The sequence below is a fragment of the Salvelinus namaycush genome, chromosome 33 (genome assembly GCF_016432855.1).
Source record: "Salvelinus namaycush isolate Seneca chromosome 33, SaNama_1.0, whole genome shotgun sequence".
In the NCBI taxonomy this organism is placed as follows: Eukaryota; Metazoa; Chordata; class Actinopteri; order Salmoniformes; family Salmonidae; genus Salvelinus; species Salvelinus namaycush.
The window spans coordinates 11,909,202-11,928,983 of record NC_052339.1 but is presented as its reverse complement, the minus strand read 5'-3'; the positions used below and the strand labels follow the sequence as shown (position 1 = coordinate 11,928,983).

Sequence of the window (19,782 nt, the reverse complement as noted above, 5' to 3'; positions counted from 1 at the left end):
CAAAACAAGCTTTATTCCACACTCAAGACTGACAGGCACACACACACAGCCCCGTGTCACCACCGATTCAGTGGCAGGGATGGAGCGGACAGTGAGGGACAAGGTGCCCACATTGTCTGTGAGGCTGTGCTGTCCAGCAGGAGTCAGGGCAGTCCATGCCCATGCTGCTGGAGGTTCCCAGACTGGTGGAAGAGGCCATTCCACCGAGTCAGGCCAGGCATCCTTGGCCGGAACAGGGCGAGATGGAGGTTAGAGGGAGGCTCTCCTTCGGAGGCTGGATGTGCATCCAGATCCGGAGCCGGAAACAGGCCCAGATCTGGTCCTGTTGGTGGATCCAGGTCTGGAGATGGGCCCAGGTCAGGGCCGGACTGGTCCTCCAGGACGGCAGTGGATATCGGGACCAGCACTGTGGTTGGTCCGACGATGACAGGTCTAGGAGAGATAGTGGAGGCTTGGGTGCTGCTGGAACCTGAGGTGCTGAGTGGGAGCATCATGTCCAAGCCAAGCAGGCCTGCAAGTGCAGCAGGCTGTGTAGGGACCAGCACTGGAGTTGAGTCCAGTGATGGCTGGTCCAGAAGGAACACTAAATGAAGTGTCGGCTGGGGTGCTGGTTCTAGCTGGCAGTCTGCAGGCAGAGCGTGTGTGCCTCATCTGGGGAATGGCATATGGCACAAACTTTATCCCGTCTCTACTTGTCATGTCCCAGGACAACTGCACCTATACTGCTCGAAGGACCATGAAAAAGCACACTCTATAACCATGTATTTTCAATGTCAGTTCTTACTTTCGCCACAAGGGACATTGTGACAATTTCTAGAGTGCTTTTGGCTCCAGCGCTGCCTCACAGGCCCTATTCATGTCAGAAAAGTACATGCGCACAACCGAAGCTCTTGCTAGCAAATGTTCAACTGTTAGCAATGTCTTACTGCCGGTAAGAACAAATGATTGCCATAATTTCGAGTATCATCACTCAGTTATTACATTTAAAACATCAAAAATGTAAATACCGTAAAGTTAGATAAAGTAAATATCCAAAACATCAATACCGGTATGTAGTAAAATACGGTTTACCACCCAGCCCTACTCTGGGGCCTTCAGCAGGGCGGCAAGGGGTGGCAGTCTGGAATGAGACAGAGCAACAAGGGTATGTATAAGGAGCCACACATGCAGCTGACAACACTTCAGACAGCCCTGACACAAAGAGAAGATTACTACCATGAAAACCATCGCTGTTACAGCTGCACCAACAGCACGCCCCAGGACAAGATTCAGCCCAGAAAGGAGCCAACGGAGCAGGGAAGGGAGGGGAGAAGGGAGGGGAGGACCGAGTAAACCCAGCACCACCTTCAACACTCAGTATTCTGACCTGAGGGAGGGGTTCAAAGGTTGGGTCCCTGTTGGCACTGGTCAAAAGTAGAACTATTTCCTAGGGTGCCAGTTGAGATACAGCCAAAGACTAGCACAACACCCACTCCGCCCTGACCTGACGCCCTCACTCACGCCCTCACAAAGGCACAGTTTGACAACATACTGCAGACAAAAAAAGGGAAAAAGGCAAGATCATGGGCTAGCATCATCTCATAGAAAAAGGGCAAGCAATATGGTGTGTATGTACTGTGTACTAGTAAACATCACACCTCCCGGGTGGCGCAGTGGTCTAAGGCACTGCATCGCAGTGCTAGCTGTGCCAACAGAGATTCTGGGTCGCAGCCGGCCACGACCGGGAGGCCCATGGGGCGGCGCACAATTGGCCCAGCGTCGTCCGGGTTAGGGAGGGTTTGGCCGGCAGGGATATCCTTGTCTCATCGCGCACTAGCGACTCCTGTGGCGGCCCGGGCGCAGTGCACGCTGACCAGGTCGCTAGGTGTACGGTGTTTCCTCCGACACATTGGTGCTGCTGGTTTCCGGGTTGGATGTGCGTTGTGTCAAGAAGCAGTGCGGCTTGGTTGGGTTGTGTTTCGGAGGACGCATGGCTCTCGACCTTCGCCTCTCCCGAGTCTGTACGGGAGTTGCAGCGATGAGACAAGACAGTAACTACTACCAATTCGGGAGAAAAAGGGGGTAAAAAAATTAAAACATCAGGTAGGAAATGAAAGCTTTACTACAGCACTGGCGTCAGAAATGGCACCGTATTCCCTACAAAGTGCACTACTTTTGACCAGGGCCCTTAGGGAATAGGGTGCCATTTGGGACTCATTCTTAGATATGAAAGGGTAAACAACACCATCCTCCCTGTCCCTGCTATCTCTACATATCGTGTCAGGATGTCAACCACCAACTTTCCAAGTAGCAAATGGCCTTTACCACAGAGAGTCAGAGAGAGGAGTCAGGTGACGACTGTAGGATCCCTTACCTACACACAGAGACACACACAACAAATCGTCAACTGATGGGATCCCTGTCACTTGATAGACTAGGTAGTCTCAGACATTATTGGGCTCTGACTGAGGCTGCAAGCGAGGCAAGGCTACTTGATAGGGTACACCGCTGAGCTTGGAGAAGAGGGAGGATGTGTGTGTGTGTGTGTGTGTGTGTGTGGGTGTGTGTGTGTGTGTGTGTGTGTGTGTGTGTGTGTGTGTGTGTGTGTGTGTGTGGAAGGGCGGCTTATCAGAAGCTGTCTGTGTAGCCCAACATGTGTAAGACACACCAGAGACGCCTTGGCTTGGACACAACCAATATTCATTACCCTAGAGTTGAATTAGAAACACTATGAATGTAGGCTTGTATCTTATTTGTGCCTCACAGCCAGTCTGTTACAGTTCAACTGAGGTAGGGCTATCAAATACCCACTGGATTGATGCAACTCATCATGATATAATTCTGCCATTTTGTAGGGAGTCTACGCACTCTGCCCAAAGTGGGTGAAAACGCATTTTGGTAATGAAATTTCGCTTCCTTATGTTATAAAATACATTTTACCAAGACAAATATGATTATTCATGTTCTGATTCATTCAGTGGGGTCGTTTTTCTAACATTTCATTACCATTATGCCCCCCCCCCCCCAAAAAGTCACATTATTAACCTAATACATCCAATTATAAGCTCCGAACTCTGTTAACAAAGCGGTTCGGGTATCTCATAACTTTTGAGAATTGAACATTTTATGGTGGTCATCTTCAAAGTTGTTTCCGCGGGTGGCAAAAAGCTAAATTATCATGACATGAGCGGAATTAAATGTATACGCTCAGTGCTCTGTTGACATTTCACAGGGATATGCTTGTGTTTGTGAGAAATCTTAGAAAAAAACTGAATTTCGAATGAATATGAAAAGCGTATACTAAAATATGAAAATACTTCATGTCAGCTCTCAAACTCTGTATCAATCTTACCTTTATTTTGTTTAATGTCCTGCGGATTCGAGAAGAAAGATGACTAGTTCAATGGGAAAGTGAGCCTGTCAGGTAGTCGGTAGCCGATTTCTGTCACAGAACCCAGCCTCCATTAATTTAGTCAGCCTAACTTTGGCCATCCTACAAGTGTAAAAACTCCAGAAAACATTTCACTAGCATCTTCGCTAACAGCTACACAAAGCGGTTGGCGTGGGCACCGCACATATTCTCATTGCCTCTTCAGAGAGTTGCAAGAAATACTGTATCACTGATGCATTCTGTTCATGTCTTACGGATAAACTTGGGCAAATGACTACATTTTTAATACATTTAGTTGATTCCCTACTAAGTTCAATACATTTTTGAATATTGTCGAATTTTGTTTTAATGTCTGGATTCTGTGATTCTGTCCACGTTCTCCGTATCAAGGATTTTATTGTGCCCTAAAAAGGGTAACTAAGGATGCAAAGCACCACACAGGTACTCGATACACACCACTGACAGGTTATAATGTTGCACACTTTATTTGTAATCTACAAACCATAAACAGATATCCTATGATGCAGATAGCGCTGACGTGGAGTGACAGGAAAACCAGTGACAAGGACGATGTGAGTGACAAGGACAATGTCATTACACACCACACCGCACGCACATACAGGCTAAATGAAGACACCAACTCGTGACCATTAACACGAGTACTCGATTCAAACCATTGAAAGACGATAATGTTGGACACAGTATTTGTAATCCACAAACCATAAACAGATATCCTATTATGCTGATGTGAGGTGACAGGTAAACCAGTGACAAGGACAATGTCTTCACACACATAGACCCTTTTCGCCTCCTCTTTCCTTGTCCACTTTAAAATGGCCGAGTAGGGTTTACACATCAGAGCCAGTATTCACAAAGCATCTCAGAGTAGAAGTGCAGAACTAACATCAGGTCCATCCTGTCCATGTAATCTTATTCTTTGTGATCTAAAAAGGCAAAACTGATCCTATATCAGCACTACTACTCAGACTGGTCCAGGTGTACTTTCATCACCCCATATTTAACAAAAGCCGGCAGGTATTGTATGTGCTGTGGTTAACGTTTCCCACCTACCAGCATTTGACATGACAGGCGGAGCTACACACACAGTAGTCAGGCCTGTTTCGGTCTTGTTTTCCCTGTCTTCCTTGCCTGGTAGTTGAATAATTTACAGGCACGGGTTAAGGGACCCGTAGAGAGTCGTAGTAGTAGTCTAATGCTGGGAACAGAACAGGGACCATTCATGGAACACCGTCATCAATAAAACAACCGCAGACGTTACAGGCTGACCGCTCGCGTCGCAAAATACATTTAAAAATCTATATATTATTCAATTATTGCACCCACACTGCTCACGCGTGCCAAGGAGCGTCTGCGTTGCCAAGGGCTAAAATAGAAGTCAGTTCTATTTGTGACGCAGATGGCGCCACAAGTCCTGCCTCTCCCATCTCCTCATTGGTTTATAGAAGCAGGTACCCACGTGCCATTTCCTCATTGGTTATACCCACGTGGGTGACAAAGACGAACGAGGTCAGTGGCGGCAATGCACCTAATTTATTAAAGTTGCCAATCGCAATATAAAGTCAAGAGAAGAAAAAGCCTGGAAGGAGGAGAGATAACTAGAAACGATTTGGTTGACCGTTTTATGTGTGGATTAATTGGCAGAGTAGAGGACCTTGTGCATTTCAGGTAAAATAACAACTCAATGTTTATATCCCAGGACAAATTAGCTAGCAAGTACAAGCTAGCTAAATAGGACAAATTAGCGAGCAAGTGCAAGCTAGCTAGCTAAATTGGCATAAATGTTTAATGCTTTTCGACCTGTCCCCAAATTAATGTAATTGGTTCAGAGTTTGTTTTGATATTTTAATCTGCGTGTCGTGATCTCGTTTGGTGTAGGGGGACAAAATAAATGTATGCATGATGGTGCACGCGTGCAGCCGGTTTGGGTTCCGTGTCAGTCTGAGCTGCTCTGCCATGTATAGAGCTGGGCACAATCTTCTGCTCTGCTTGTGTGTTGCACTGTAATGGAGCTTCTATAACTTCTTGACGCACGGATCCCTTTAGCGGGATCATTTTCGTAAACAACCGCTGAATTGCAGAGCGCCAAATAAAATAAAATAAATACTAAAAATATTTATAATCATGAAATCACAAGTGAAATATACCAAAACACAGCTTAGCTTGTTGTTAATCCACCTATCGTGTCAGATTTTGAAAATATGCTTTACAGCGAAAGTAATCCAAGCGTTTGTGAGTTTATCAATCACTAGACAAAAAAGTAAGAACAGCTAGCCGCAAATTAGCTTGGTCATGAAAGTCAGAAAAGCAATACAATTAATCGCTTAACTTTGATAATCTTCGGATGTTTGCACTCACGAGACTCCCAGTTACACAATAAATGTTATTTTTGTTAGATAAATATTAGTTTTATAACCAAAAACCGCCATTTGGTTTGCGTGTTATGTTCAGAAAACCACAGGCTCGTTCCGGTCCTGAAAAGTATCCGTAATGTTCGTAGAAACATGTCAAATGTTTTTTATAATCAATCCTCAGGTTGTTTTTAACATACATAATCGATAATATTTCAACCGGACGGTAACCTATTCAATACGACAGAGAAAGAAAATGACGATCTACATCTCTCGCGCGCAGGAACTAATCAAAGGACACCTGACACGTTTTGATAAATCTCGCTCATTTTTCAAAATAAAAGCTTGAAACTATGTCTAAAGCCTGGTCACAGCCTGAGGAAGCCATTGGAAAAGGAATCTGGTTGATACCCATTTAAATGAAGGAGGGGCAGGCAATGGAACAGGGATTTTTCCAAATAAAAGGCACTTCCGGGTTGGATTTCCTCAGGTTTTCGCCTGCAAAATCAGTTCTGTTATACTCACAGACAATATTTTGACAGTTTTGGAAACTTTAGAGTGTTTTCTATCCTAATCTGTCAATTATATGCATATTCTAGCATCTGGACCTGAGAAATAGTCTGTTTACCTTGGGAACGTTATTTTTCCTAACATAAAAATTCTGCCCCCTAGCTGAAAGAGGATAAGCACTGGTCTGAGATCAGCTGTAGGAGAATGGAATTAATATAATGTGATGTGAACAAACTGCAGCCTCGAGATGATGATGTAGATTACTGACCTAAGATCAGGTTCCCCTGACCCTAAATCAGCACTCCTACTCTGAGACGATTGATAAACATACAGCACAATATACACTGCTCAAAAAAATAAAGGGAACACTTAAACAACACAATGTAACTCCAAGTCAATCACACTTCTGTGAAATCAAACTGTCCACTTAGGAAGCAACACTGATTGACAATAAATTGCACATGCTGTTGTGCAAATGGAATAGACAAAAGGTGGAAATTATAGGCAATTAGCAAGACACCCCCAATAAAGGAGTGATTCTGCAGGTGGTGACCACAGACCACTTCTCAGTTCCTATGCTTCCTGGCTGATGTTTTGGTCACTTTTGAATGCTGGCGGTGCTCTCTCTCTAGTGGTAGCATGAGACGGAGTCTACAACCCACACAAGTGGCTCAGGTAGTGCAGCTCATCCATGATGGCACATCAATGCGAGCTGTGGCAAGAAGGTTTGCTGTGTCTGTCAGCGTAGTGTCCAGAGCATGGAGGCGCTACCAGGAGACAGGCCAGTACATCAAGAGACGTGGAGGAGGCCGTAGGAGGGCAACAACCCAGCAGCAGGACCGCTACCTCCGCCTTTGTGCAAGGAGTAGCACTGCCAGAGCCCTGCAAAATGACCTCCAGCAGGCCACAAATGTGCATGTGTGCTGGGTTGTTGCCCTCCTACGGCCTCCTCCACGTCTCCTGATGTACTGGCCTGTCTCCTGGTAGCGCCTCCATGCTCTGGACACTACGCTGACAGACACAGCAAACCTTCTTGCCACAGCTCGCATTGATGTGCCATCCTGGATGAGCTGCACTACCTGAGCCACTTGTGTGGGTTGTAGACTCCGTCTCATGCTACCACTAGAGTGAGGGCACCGCCAGCATTCAAAAGTGACCAAAACATCAGCCAGGAAGCATAAGAACTGAGAAGTGGTCTGTGGTCACCACCTGCAGAATCACTCCTTTATTGGGGGTGTCTTGCTAATTGCCTATAATTTCCACCTTTTGTCTATTCCATTTGCACAACAGCATGTGCAATTTATTGTCAATCAGTGTTGCTTCCTAAGTGGACAGTTTGATTTCACAGAAGTGTAATTGACTTGGAGTTACATTGTGTTGTTTAAGTGTTCCCTTTATTTTTTTGAGCAGTGTATATATTATTTTGCTCATGGGAAACATTTGAGCTTCAGTGTCCGATGTCCATATCACAACAAACATCTTGATGGCTAACCTTCTCTTGTCCCCCACAAGGGTTGTGGGTGGCCTAACACTCCTGGTTCCCACGCCCATTACTTTGATTGCCGGTGTGTTTCTCTGTCTCCGTTTTCTCCTCATAGGCCCCCACCACCAGTCTATTGTAGTGACAACGTGCCTGGGGGGATAGAGGAGAAGCTTTATGGCTGGTAATCAAATGTGACCGCTGACTGTTGCTGGTGTCTGATGGCTGACATCTGCCTGGTGGACTCATACCAGCACAGCTCAGAACGCACCACGGTGATGGGTAACCCGACACTACACCGCCGGTCCAGAGGAGGAAACAGAAGCGCTGTCTGACCTAAGACCCTTACAAGGCAACCGAAGCTAACATTGACAGCAATTAATTCGAGAGAGAATTCCAGGCCATTGTCGGATGGACGGATGGATGTCCCGAGAGCTTGTTTCCTCTAAACAGTGGCTGTGACGACTGCCTGGCTCCAATGACTTGTAGCACTGACACTAGGTCCCAAATGGCACCCTATTACCTATATAGTGCACAACATTAAGGGTTCTGGTCAAAAGTAGTGCACTATCAAGGGAATAGGGGGCCACTTGGGATGCAATGTAGTGTGTGCTGTGTACACTACAGGTACCTCCACATCCCTATGCATTCCTGGAGCGAGAAACAATAAACACACCAACATCTGACCCCTAAATAGATGCAGTAGAATACTTAAGCATCCATTCACCTAAATATGTCATCACTCGGCAGTCATTTGGCATGTCCCTCCCTGTCCCTGGGTTACTGAACAAGCCAGAGGAGCTGCTGCCTGTCATCTGCAGTGAGTGTGTTGGATGCGTCCCAAATGCCACCCTAATCTCTGTATAGTGCACTACTTTTGAACAGAGCCCTATGAAGAATAGGGTGCTGATGAGGCAGTACAGAAGCAGTTAGGAGGCCAGGACCTTTGTACAACCGTCTCACATGCCTTAGCTATTTACTTGTTTTTCCACATGTGAATGTGGAAGTGGATGGCCTGCATTGCGGCATACAGTACAAGTATTCACTTATCGAACGTAGCCTACATACCTGAACATTTTACCACCACGACCCTTTTGAAACGAGGTGTAGAATATAGTGATGGTGGAAACATCGATACCGTAGAGTATCGATTTTATGTCGATACTGTGACTATCGATTTGTAAAATAAATCAATAATAAAATAAAATTGCTAGCAGTAGTGAGCTGTAGCCTACCTGCACCAAAACTCTGACATTTCTCTTTCTTCATTCTAAAATGGTGAGCCAACATGTTTTCAGCACTTTTATCTCAATGACTGATCAAAACATGTCAATTTTGTCCCTCTGCAGACATATAGTGAGCAATATGTTTGGAACATCGAATCACAATAAAAACGCAGTTTTGAATCGCTATATATATATATATAAATAAATCGCAATACATATCGGCACCTAAGTATTGTGATAATATCGTGTCGAGAGGTTCCTGCCAATTCCCAGCCCTAGCAGAAATAACTAGGCCTGCGCCTAAGGCTTGCTCCTGATAGGCATGCCTTATTTCCTAGAGACCAAGCCTACAGTATAAAGTCTTTCAAATTCTAACTTAGGCTGGGCTAACACAGATATCCCACTTCTCTCCCACAGAAATTCATAACCTGGCTTTAGTTTAATCAATAGCTCAGCAGGAAGCGTTTTTGTCTCCTTCAAAGTAGGCCTAGTGCATACAGCAGATGACTCGTGAGACTACGAGCTGACTGAGTGTAATTTGAGCATAGCACAAATAGCATTTCCAGACATCGCTCCCCCTCCCGAGAGACGCACCACTCCCGTCGCACGAGGAACAAAACCTGAGGAATGTAAGTTATGTCGGGCCAGGGGTCTCTCAGACACAGGTTCATAGGACCAGGCCGCCCCACGCTGCCCCCTCCATCACTCCCCATCTGGAGCTGCTCTCTCAGGGCTGACCCCACTCGGGCCTCCCCCTCCCCCCTCTGCTAGTTTCCAGCTGCTGGAGGGTAGGAACACATCAACACAACACACAAGACCAGGATGCAACATCCAGGTAAAATCCTTCAACTGACTGACCCCTGGAAGGAATCCTTCTAAAGACATAATTCTCTCACTGTCTGGGGGAAGACTTCTTGCATTGTCAGTATACAAAGTTTAGGCTAGTTTTCTAATTCCAATAACAAAAGCTGCTCAACTCCATTACTATACAATTACAGTACTAGCTATGTAACAACACTGTTGTTGCAGTAGTTATTACAGTGTTACTACACACAGGTATAAGAGCAACCTGGGTGCATTTCAGTTGGTAACGTTAAAGCCAAGAAGTTTAGGTGAGCCAAGGGTGAAGCCCTTCTACAGTCACCGTCTGATCCCCTTTGAATTATACAGGAAGGGCATGCGGCGCCAAAGGAACATTGGAGACTAACTGGGATCCACAGGAATCGGGCCAGGCTTTAGCTTTCTAGCCATGGGATGAAGACAAGAGGAGGGTGATCTGAGCAGCTCCAGTCAGACCACAGCCCTGCCATCATCCCCTGTTTTGGCCTAGTCCTCACCCCCTGAAGCAGACCACATTATGAAGGCTAGGCCTGATCATTGGTTGTATCCGATGTACATGTGCAGGATAGACTACTCATGACAAGACCCGCGGAATTTCAAATAGGGTTAGTTGGATTCTAAAGCTAAAAATAACATGACAGGTGATAGCAAAGTTAAATCAAACTGACTTGTTGAATTTAAGTTTTTCCTCTGTTTTCATTGATGTATTTCAATCACCGAAAAGTATAGCAAAATGGGTAGCCCAGTCTCCCACCGTAGCCCCTCCTGTGTGAGTGAGAGGTGTAGCCCAGTCTCCCACCGTAGCCCCTCCCCTGTGTGAGTGAGAGGTGTAGCCCAGTCTCCCACCGTAGCCCCTCCTGTGTGAGTGAGAGGTGTAGCCCAGTCTCCCACCGTAGCCCCTCCCCTGTGTGAGTGAGAGGTGTAGCCCAGTCTCCCACCATAGCCCCTCCCCTGTGTGAGTGAGAGGTGTAGCCCAGTCTCCCACCGTAGCCCCTCCCCTGTGTGAGTGAGAGGTGTAGCCCAGTCTCCCACCGTAGCCCCTCCCCTGTGTGAGTGAGAGGTGTAGCCCAGTCTCCCACCGTAGCCCCTCCCCTGTGTGAGTGAGAGGTGTAGCCCAGTCTCCCACCATAGCCCCTCCCCTGTGTGAGTGAGAGGTGTAGCCCAGTCTCCCACCGTAGCCCCTCCCCTGTGTGAGTGAGAGGTGTAGGGTGCAGACAGCTGTGTGAATGAATGACAGATACTTCTCTCCTCAGACAGCTAACATAAAATGCCCAGATTTACAGCAGAGGAGCTGAGGAGTAAACACTTGGCGACCAGTTTAACAGCCAAGGCCAGGGAGTTTCCAGCTGAACTGTACGAGGATGGAGGAGTACTATTCTGCAGTCTATCAGCATTTAATCGACTACATATGACGTCTGCGGTGGAGCACCTGAGGTCCTTCCGACAGAAAAATAGGAGGGCTAGTGGACCAGGTAAACATTCTGACGCTTTAGCTAGCTACAGATATATTAACTAGCTAGTAGGTTTGTTCTAGTTAGCTAATATCTCTTCTTGACACCAAAGTGACGTGGTGGAGCTATCAAAACAAGTGAGAAGTTAGGAGGGGGGAGGGCAAGTTCTCCACATTTCTGAAGAAACACTGCAACCAGGGAGGGCCTATCCCAGCGCCATCCCATCTGCGTACAGAGTACCTTCCAGAGCTCTATTCACAATATGAACTGGACATCAAAGATGCTGTACAGGGAAAGGACATTTATATTGATGAGACGACCGATGCATTTGGAAGATGTGCACTCGCCCTCCAGTCAGTGGGTGAGTGACCGGTTGTAGCAGAATTGTCTTTCTTGGATAAAATCAACTTTACCACTGTGTCCCAAGCTGTCATCTCCTGTGTCAACAACAGTGGGGTTGACTTTAGCAATGTGTAGGCTTTTGTAAGCGACTCAGCTAGCTACATGAAGAAGGCTTGGAGTACCTGACTTCAACACGACCTTATTAGAAACGGCCAAGTGTGTCCAGGACCTTTGAGCTGCTGAGGGAACACAAGGCCCAGCTGAAAGCCCAGACAGTGCTCATTGTGGAGCATAGCATGTAGATAGTGGCTAACCTGACAAAGCTGGAGGAGACCTCTGTGCCAACAGCCCACAACATCGCCAGCAAGCTGGAGGACCTGCAAATGCAGTTTGAGTATGGCAGAACAGCTTGGGCTGAGGACTGGTGCCCTCATACAACTGAGCTAATGGGGCAGCTTCCAGAGGAAGACAGGCTCTCCTGCACTGAGTTGTTCCAGTCTGCCATGGCAGCATGCTCAATCAAGCTGCAGACTGTGCTGGAGAAACCTTTCCCTGTTCACGTGACTAACTGTTCTAGATCCAGCCCAGGTGGTAGGACCAAGGACATTAAGGACTATGTCCATGCCATCCCTGCTCTGAGCCAGGTGTCTGCAGAGGAGTGGCACAGATACATGGGCATCAACAAGGCAGACTCTATGGAACTGAGTGCAGTGGACTGGTGGGCAGCTAGGCAGGACAGGATGCCAGCCTTAGCTCACATTGCAGTGATACATATTTTTTAAATGTTGTTGATTGCAAAGTATAATAGCATTGAGCACTAAAAAGCATGTCAGTCACATACACACCCACCAACTCTACAACTCTTTCTGTGTTTTGGTTTGAAGCAATTTGATAATAGTTCATTAATGGAACGAAGGGACAGAATTGTTAATCTAATCGATTTGGTATTTATGTAATTATAGATGGATTCAATGTATTTGTATTTATATGCCTTTGCACTTTGTTGATGATGCTCTATTTATTTATCTATCATATATTTTTTTCCATAAGGAAACACTTAAGATAAAAGGATAATATAAAGGTTGAGTTTATTTTTGACTGAGCTTTAGTAGAAGGATAACCATGGGTTCATTGTCATATAATACACAGAATTAAGCATTTATTTACATAAAACCATGTTCCCAATGTTATTAAATAATGTTACTACACTAGAGGCCAAAAAAAACTATCCGCAGATTGTCAGCAGAAATCGTCACAGAAAATATAAAAAATCCCCGCAGCTTCCGTTTGGGTTTGCTCATGACCCCGAGCCCAGACCAGGTCAGACCCCCACCCAATCACGCCGTCTGTCCCCTGACTAAAATTATATAAAAACACTATTATTACACTTTACAACTTAATGTAAAGTGTTATCCATGAACCCAATACTGTACAAACAGACACTGACATACTTTTATTTGCCTGACCTAAATACATGTGCAAATACTGGTGGTGTTTACATTTCGAACACCTGCTGTCACCCAGAACGGATGCAGGTGACATGATCTACATTGCCATATTTGCCTAATATACCAGAGACATAACCCACTAAATATTTTGTCATCATCTACCAATAATACAACGAACAGAGCAAATGCAATCTGTAACTAGAATCCTAACGATTCGAGTCATTTTACTATCAACATCGCGACTTGCTCCGACTTGAACTTGCTTGTTTGAGAGCGAGCCGAGCTATATTGTTGAAGGAACTAGCTCGCTAGTTTACTATATAAATAAAGATAAGGATCTAGCTACCATAACATGTATTGTTTCGTTTGTTTAAGTCCTTATTCCAGACACGGAAAATGCCCCAAAATAAGTAGAGGTTAGCTTGAAAATACTGACTACTTGCCTCGCGCTGTCAGTGACAAGCTCCGTTTCAAAACACTTGGCTCGAGCTCAAGAAAGGGCTCCGTATTTCTTCGCAACCGCGCTTGCTAGTTAGCGATGGCTAACTTTTCCTTTCGGAAAGTATAGCAAAATTCTCACATATTTCAGATATACATCTAGTTAAGAGATGTGAGCGCATGTAAAACACAACGTAGCTAATTTCTTAACTAATGTTAACTTTGCTATGAGAGCAGCTTGCAAGTTTCTTTCCCACGCAACATGGAATCGTCAAATACAATATTACTCACTCAAGCTTCGTTGCGTTGGTGCAAATTTGCTCACACAGAGGTTTGCACTTCACAAGATCACTTCGGGATAGAAATTCCTTTGCAGCCAGCCTTACTTGATCTTTAAATTCTAGACGGAGACTTTCTGCCTGTTTCAATATCTCATCCTTGTTCTTTCTCTGTCTGGGACGCGAGCCTTCCACAAAGAAACGCCCAGTGCCATCCTCATTCGTATTCCCGTTTTGGGCGTTGCCAGTTGTTCATCTGCACATTTTTATTGGTTCTCTCAAGTTATCAATCACCCGCCAATGCCTGCTTCTCTTGCTACATTGTTCGAATAAGAGAAAAAGTACAGTATTCAGACTAAGTCAATAATACTGTATCTCATTTGGATATTCGCCATGTTAACATTAAGGTATACTTCAAATTATTTATAAAGGCTTTATAAGTAAATTATAAAGTATACATTTAGATTATCTAATACTCCTATATCAAATATTATAGTTTTTATCATAAAAATGTACTTACTTATTCTAATCTGTGCTGTGTGTAAGCAGAGTTTGTTTAACAGTATTATGATGATGCTTAAAACAGGGGTTCTCAAACTTTTTGGGCCCACAACCCCATTTTGAAATCTGAAAATTATCGTGAACCCACCCATGTGAAAACAATTATGCAGCCTAATTAATAGCCAACGTTTACTTTTTTTATGTCGGTCAATTGAAAAACATTCTAACAGTATTGCTGACTGTCTTCTCAACTCACCATCACATACTTTTAATGTGTCAACAGTCAATTGCAAATTGTCTGACATTGTGTCTCTTATCTCGCCACCACTAATGTGCTTGATGCAAGTCATTGTCCGAGAGTCTCAAAGTCAGCGGGCGTGGTCTACAGTACGCACCCCATCTCTGCTTTCACATCCAACCTGGATCGATATATGGTTTTAATGCAGACGAGAGCACTGAATCCAGCTTCACATAGATACAGTATGAGCTAGCGAAGGGTAGCCTACCATGAGTTTTATGGTGCTTTCAAGACATCTGGATACTCGGAAAAATACAAGGTCAAATCATGACGTCAGTGATCTTTAGGTTGGAAAGTCTGAGCTCTAGAATGAGGCCCGATTTCTCGAGTTGAATTCCGAGTTGGATGACTGTTCAAAACAATTGTTTTCAAGTCGGAGCTCGTTTCTTTCCGAGTTTATCAGTTTTCTTGAACGCTCGGAAGTCGGCGATTTCCCCGTTCCGTTTTCCCAGGGGGTTGAACGCGGCATTAGTGCTCAGATGGAGACGGCAGGATATTTAATCAATTTGAGCCCCTTTGGGCTGCTCTCCGCCCGGTGATAGATGGAGCCCCATCTGTGGAAAAGGCCACTATTCGATCCCATATAGAATATGTTTTTCGTCAATATAGCCTAGCAGCACACTGAACATCCCATATGCCGTTTCATGCTCGGGAATCGTGGGACAGAACAATATGTCCTCGTGAATAGCATCCCCGACATGTAGTCTATAGCAAACAAAGTCTATGCATCTCGACCCTCACAGCTAAAGTCCATTTGGAGAGGTTAAACTGGGGAGTTTGAGTCGTTCAGGACGAGTTTCCGCTTGATTGCTCGCAATAGCATATCTTATTCGTAACAGTGTTATATGACAAAGGTATTGATATGAGTTTCTGTGACTCTGCCTCCCCCACATATTGTTTTCCCCATATCAAATGCGGCCGGTAATATCAGTCTGCAGTAGTGTGTGGTTTCATTGCGGACCTAGCCATTCACTGTGGGAATGATTCAAGTGCAACGGTCAAGTGCGACCTTTTCCCATGATCTAAGAGAACTCTGGTTGAATTTGATCTTTTAGATTTGAGATACAAAGACGATATAATATCTCTATATATTTTGGTATATATATATAGAAAATCCAGAAGAAAAAACAAGATTTATATATATATGTCGTTACAATATATATATATATATATATATATATATATATATATATATAATATATATATGTGTGTGTAATATTTTTTTTCTTCTGGATTTTCTAAATTCTCCCACTACCCCATTTTTTATATCAGGTGACCCCACATGGTGTTGTGACCCCTAGTTTGGGAACAGCTGACTAAAAATTAAGGCAAATTGTGGGCATGCTAATTCAAGCTCAAGCTTAGTACTGCCCACTATTTGTATACAGTCGATTGGCACTACTAGCCAGCAGTGGTGTAAAGTAATTAAGTAAAAATACTTTAGAGTACCACTTAAGTAGTTTTTGGGAGTATCTGTACTTTACTATCTATATTTTTGACAACTTTTCATTTTACTTCACTACATTCCTAAAGAAAATAATGTACTTTTTACTCCATACATTATTCCTAACACCCAAAAGTACTTTTTGAATGCTTAGCAGGACAGGAAAATTGTCAAATTCACACACTTATCAAGAGAGCATCCCTGGTCATCCCTACTACCTCTGTTCTGGCAGACTCACTAAACACAAATTCTTAATTTGTAAATTATGTCTGCGTGTTGGAGTGTGTTCTCCTGGCTATCCTGAAATAAAAAATGTAAAATTGAATTGTACCTTCTGGTTTGCTTAATATAAGCACTTTGAAATGATTTATACCTTTACTTTCACTTTTGATACTTAAGTATATTTGATCAATTATATTTACTTTTGATACTTACATATATTTAAAACCAAATCTTTTTAAACTTGTACTCAAGTAGTATTTTACTGGGTGACTTTCACTTTTACTTGAGTCATTTTTTATTAAGATATCTTTACTTTTACTCAAGTGTGACAATTGGTAACTTTTTCCACTACTACTAACCAGGCATCATGGACAAGAGGAATGATATCAGGCTTTTTGCTCTCTGAAATGTTCTGTAGATTTATTAGGAAATATGAGAGGAATGAGTCGTTTTGCTTTGCTTGATTTAGGCTTCTTCCTGTTCTATATCTCTGTTATTGGTTTGTTTTAACATGCCCAAGCTAAAGGTTATAAGTGAGACTTGCACATACCTGCCCCCTGAAGAATTTAGCCTTTCAGGATTGGCTGGCCTTACTACTTCAAGCTATTTATGTAGTGCTTATACATACATGTATGGGATGTATATGCTGCATCTTTAAATCCCTGGCTGCAATAAAATGCTATTGGGGTGTTTATGACATGCCAGCGTAGGGTGTGGCTCAATCTCAGTGCAGAGAAGCACCAATCATAGGCAACAAGTGTTATTTTCAGATGTACCATAAGAAAAGTTGATCTATGGTGCCCCCTGGTGTTTTTTTTATACAGACCACGTGGATTGTTAGTCAGTTCGGGCACTTACAAGTAGGCCTAGGCCTAAATACTCCTAATTTTCAATGGTCAAATAAAGATAAAATACAGAAGTCGTTTTCAATATCCCTGCTAGCCTACTATCCTGTATTAATTTGGAAGGAGAGGAGCACTATGTGATATTTGATTATTCAAATCAAAGGTCTAGGCCAATTGTAGCCTTCAAGCGCTAGCATTAGAGTACATGAATGGGAAAGCCCCATTTAAACAGTCAAAGGGGAATATAAAAAACAAGCTACCTTTATTAATTAAAGGCTTGAAATTTAGATTTGCTTTTATGAAACAGGTTTTACAGTAAAACACATTGACACGAGTACACTAATGGCTTCTAACTCTTTACTTTCACTGGATGGCTCAATCACTTCCTAAAGTGCTACAGTGCTTTTACAGACTTATTTGTTGCTGACCGAGTCCACAACTGACCAGAAACAGTACCAAAGAAAACCTGCTTTGTTATTTTTTTCCCAAACAAAACTGTAGGGTGATTTCAATAAACTACTTGGTCCCCCACAGACTCCCTCTACAAACACAAACTAGCCTATTTATTTGTATGTAATTGCTTCTTCTATTAACCTTTTCAATCATTAAGTGTAATGATGCAACATTGTGTAGAAATGTTTTCACTCCTGTTAAATGTATGCTGATTGTCTTAACCAACAAAGCATTAAGCATTGCATGAGTCTACAATCAGCTTGTTCTAGAAATTAATCAACAAAGAGAGCTCCATACTGTGCCCTCCTGACCCATAGTCGAAATGCATTGTGCACCAAAGTGCTGATGCACATAGCTTTTTTTGTCCATGCTCTCTCTTCATTCTGACCATGCTAACAATATGTAAATGACCTTGTTCTGGACCTGGGGACTGTGAAAAGACCCCTGGTAGCATGTCTGGTGGGGTAAGTGTGTGTGTCAGTGCTGTGTGTAAGTTGACTATGCAAACAATTTGGAATTTACAACACATTAATGTTTCTTATAAAAACAAGAAGTGACGCAGTCAGTCTTTCCTTAACTCTTAGCCAAGAAAGACCGGCATGCATATTCTTAATATTAGCCCTCTGATTACAATAAAGAGCAAGATGTGCCGCTCTGTTCTGGGCCAGTTGCAGCTTAACTAGGTCTTTCTTTGCAGCACTTGACCATATGACTGCACAATAATCAAGATAAGATCAAATTTGAGCCTTCAGGACTTGGTTTGTGGAGTGTGGTGTAAAAAAAGCAGAGCATCTCTTTATTACGGACAGACCTCTTCCCATCGTTACAACCATTGAATCTATATGTTTTGACCATGGAAGTTTACAATCTAAGGTAACACCAAATAATTTAGCCTCCTCAATTGGTTCAACAGCCACACCATTCATTACCAGATTCAGCTGAGGTCTAGAACTAAAGGAATGATTTGGACGAAATACAATGCTCTTAGTTTTAGAGATGTTCAGGACCAGTTGATTACAGGTCACCCATTCCAAAACAGATTGCAACTCTTTGTTAAGGCTTTCAGTGACGTCATTCGCTGTGGCTGCTGATGCGTATGTAGTTGAATCATCAGCATACATGGACACACATGCTTTGTTTAATGCCAGTGGCAGGTCATTGGTAAAAATAGAAGAGTAGAGAGCCTAGAGAGCTGCCCTGCAGTACACCACACTTTACATGTTTGACATTAGAGAAGCTTCCATTAAAGAAAACCCTCTGAGTTATGATAGATACAGTAGCTCTGAATACACGATATGGCAGAAGTTGAAAAGCCAAACTGTTTTCTCAACAAAAGGTTATGGTCAATAATATCAATGGTTTCACTAAATCTAACATTACAGCTCTCAAATCTCTTTATTATCAATTTCTTTCAACCAATCATCAGTAATTTGTGTTAGTACAGTACATGCTGAGTGCCCTTCTCTATAAGCATGCTGAAAGTCTGTGTTGTTCATTTATTTACAACGAAATAGCATTGTATTTGGTCAAACACCATTTTGCTAAGAGCAGTTTGCTAAGAGCTGTCAGTACGTGAGTACGATGGCTCACTGTTTGTTGTTGGCATTGCATGCCTAAGTTTGCCCACTTTGCCAATGAAGTAGTCATTAAAATAATTGCCAACATTAAATAGTTTTGTGATGAATAAGCCATCTGATTCGATGAAAGATGGAGTTTAATTTGTCTTTCTGCCCATCATTTATCCAACGTTATTTTTTCATCATTCTTTATATCATTGATCTTGATTTCATAATACAGTTTCTTCTTCTTTTTGTTGAGTTTAGTCACACAATTTCTCAATTTGCAGTAAGTCAGCCAGTCAGATGTGCAGCCAGACTTATTAGCCACTCCTTTTGCCCCATCTCTTTTAACCATACAGTCCTCATCATCCTTAGAAGTACAGTACACAACATACTGTACAATAGATCACAATATTTGTCAATTCACTTCCACAAATATCTACCAAGTGTCACAAGATATCCACAATCGAAAAAGGGAGAATCTGTTTTAAGTAGATACTCGAATTACTAGACATCAACTCCTTTGAAAGAGTGTATTTGTGACCAAAAGTGACAAAGTACCGGTAGCTAATATTTTTTTTGCCGATGTTATTTAATCGGCAACCGGATGATGGCGGCCGAGTTTAGCCCCACAGTTTCCCGGATGTAGTGGTGGGAGGGAAGCGGGTGGTTTGCAGCCTGAGCTTCGCTTTTTGGTAGATAGGGGCA

The 19,782-nt window shown here is 43.4% G+C and overlaps 1 protein-coding gene across 1 annotated transcript in view; it reads right to left on the bottom strand.

Annotated features, from left to right (window-relative positions):
- Positions 1-13,910, bottom strand: part of LOC120027661 (MAGUK p55 subfamily member 7-like) — a 160,843-nt gene extending 146,933 nt beyond the window's left edge. Inside the window, exon 1 of the mRNA XM_038972655.1 lies at positions 13,766-13,910. The gene's annotated coding sequence lies outside the window, so the exon portion shown is untranslated. The remainder of the gene's footprint in view (positions 1-13,765) is intronic.
- Between the last annotated feature and the right edge of the window lie 5,872 nt (positions 13,911-19,782).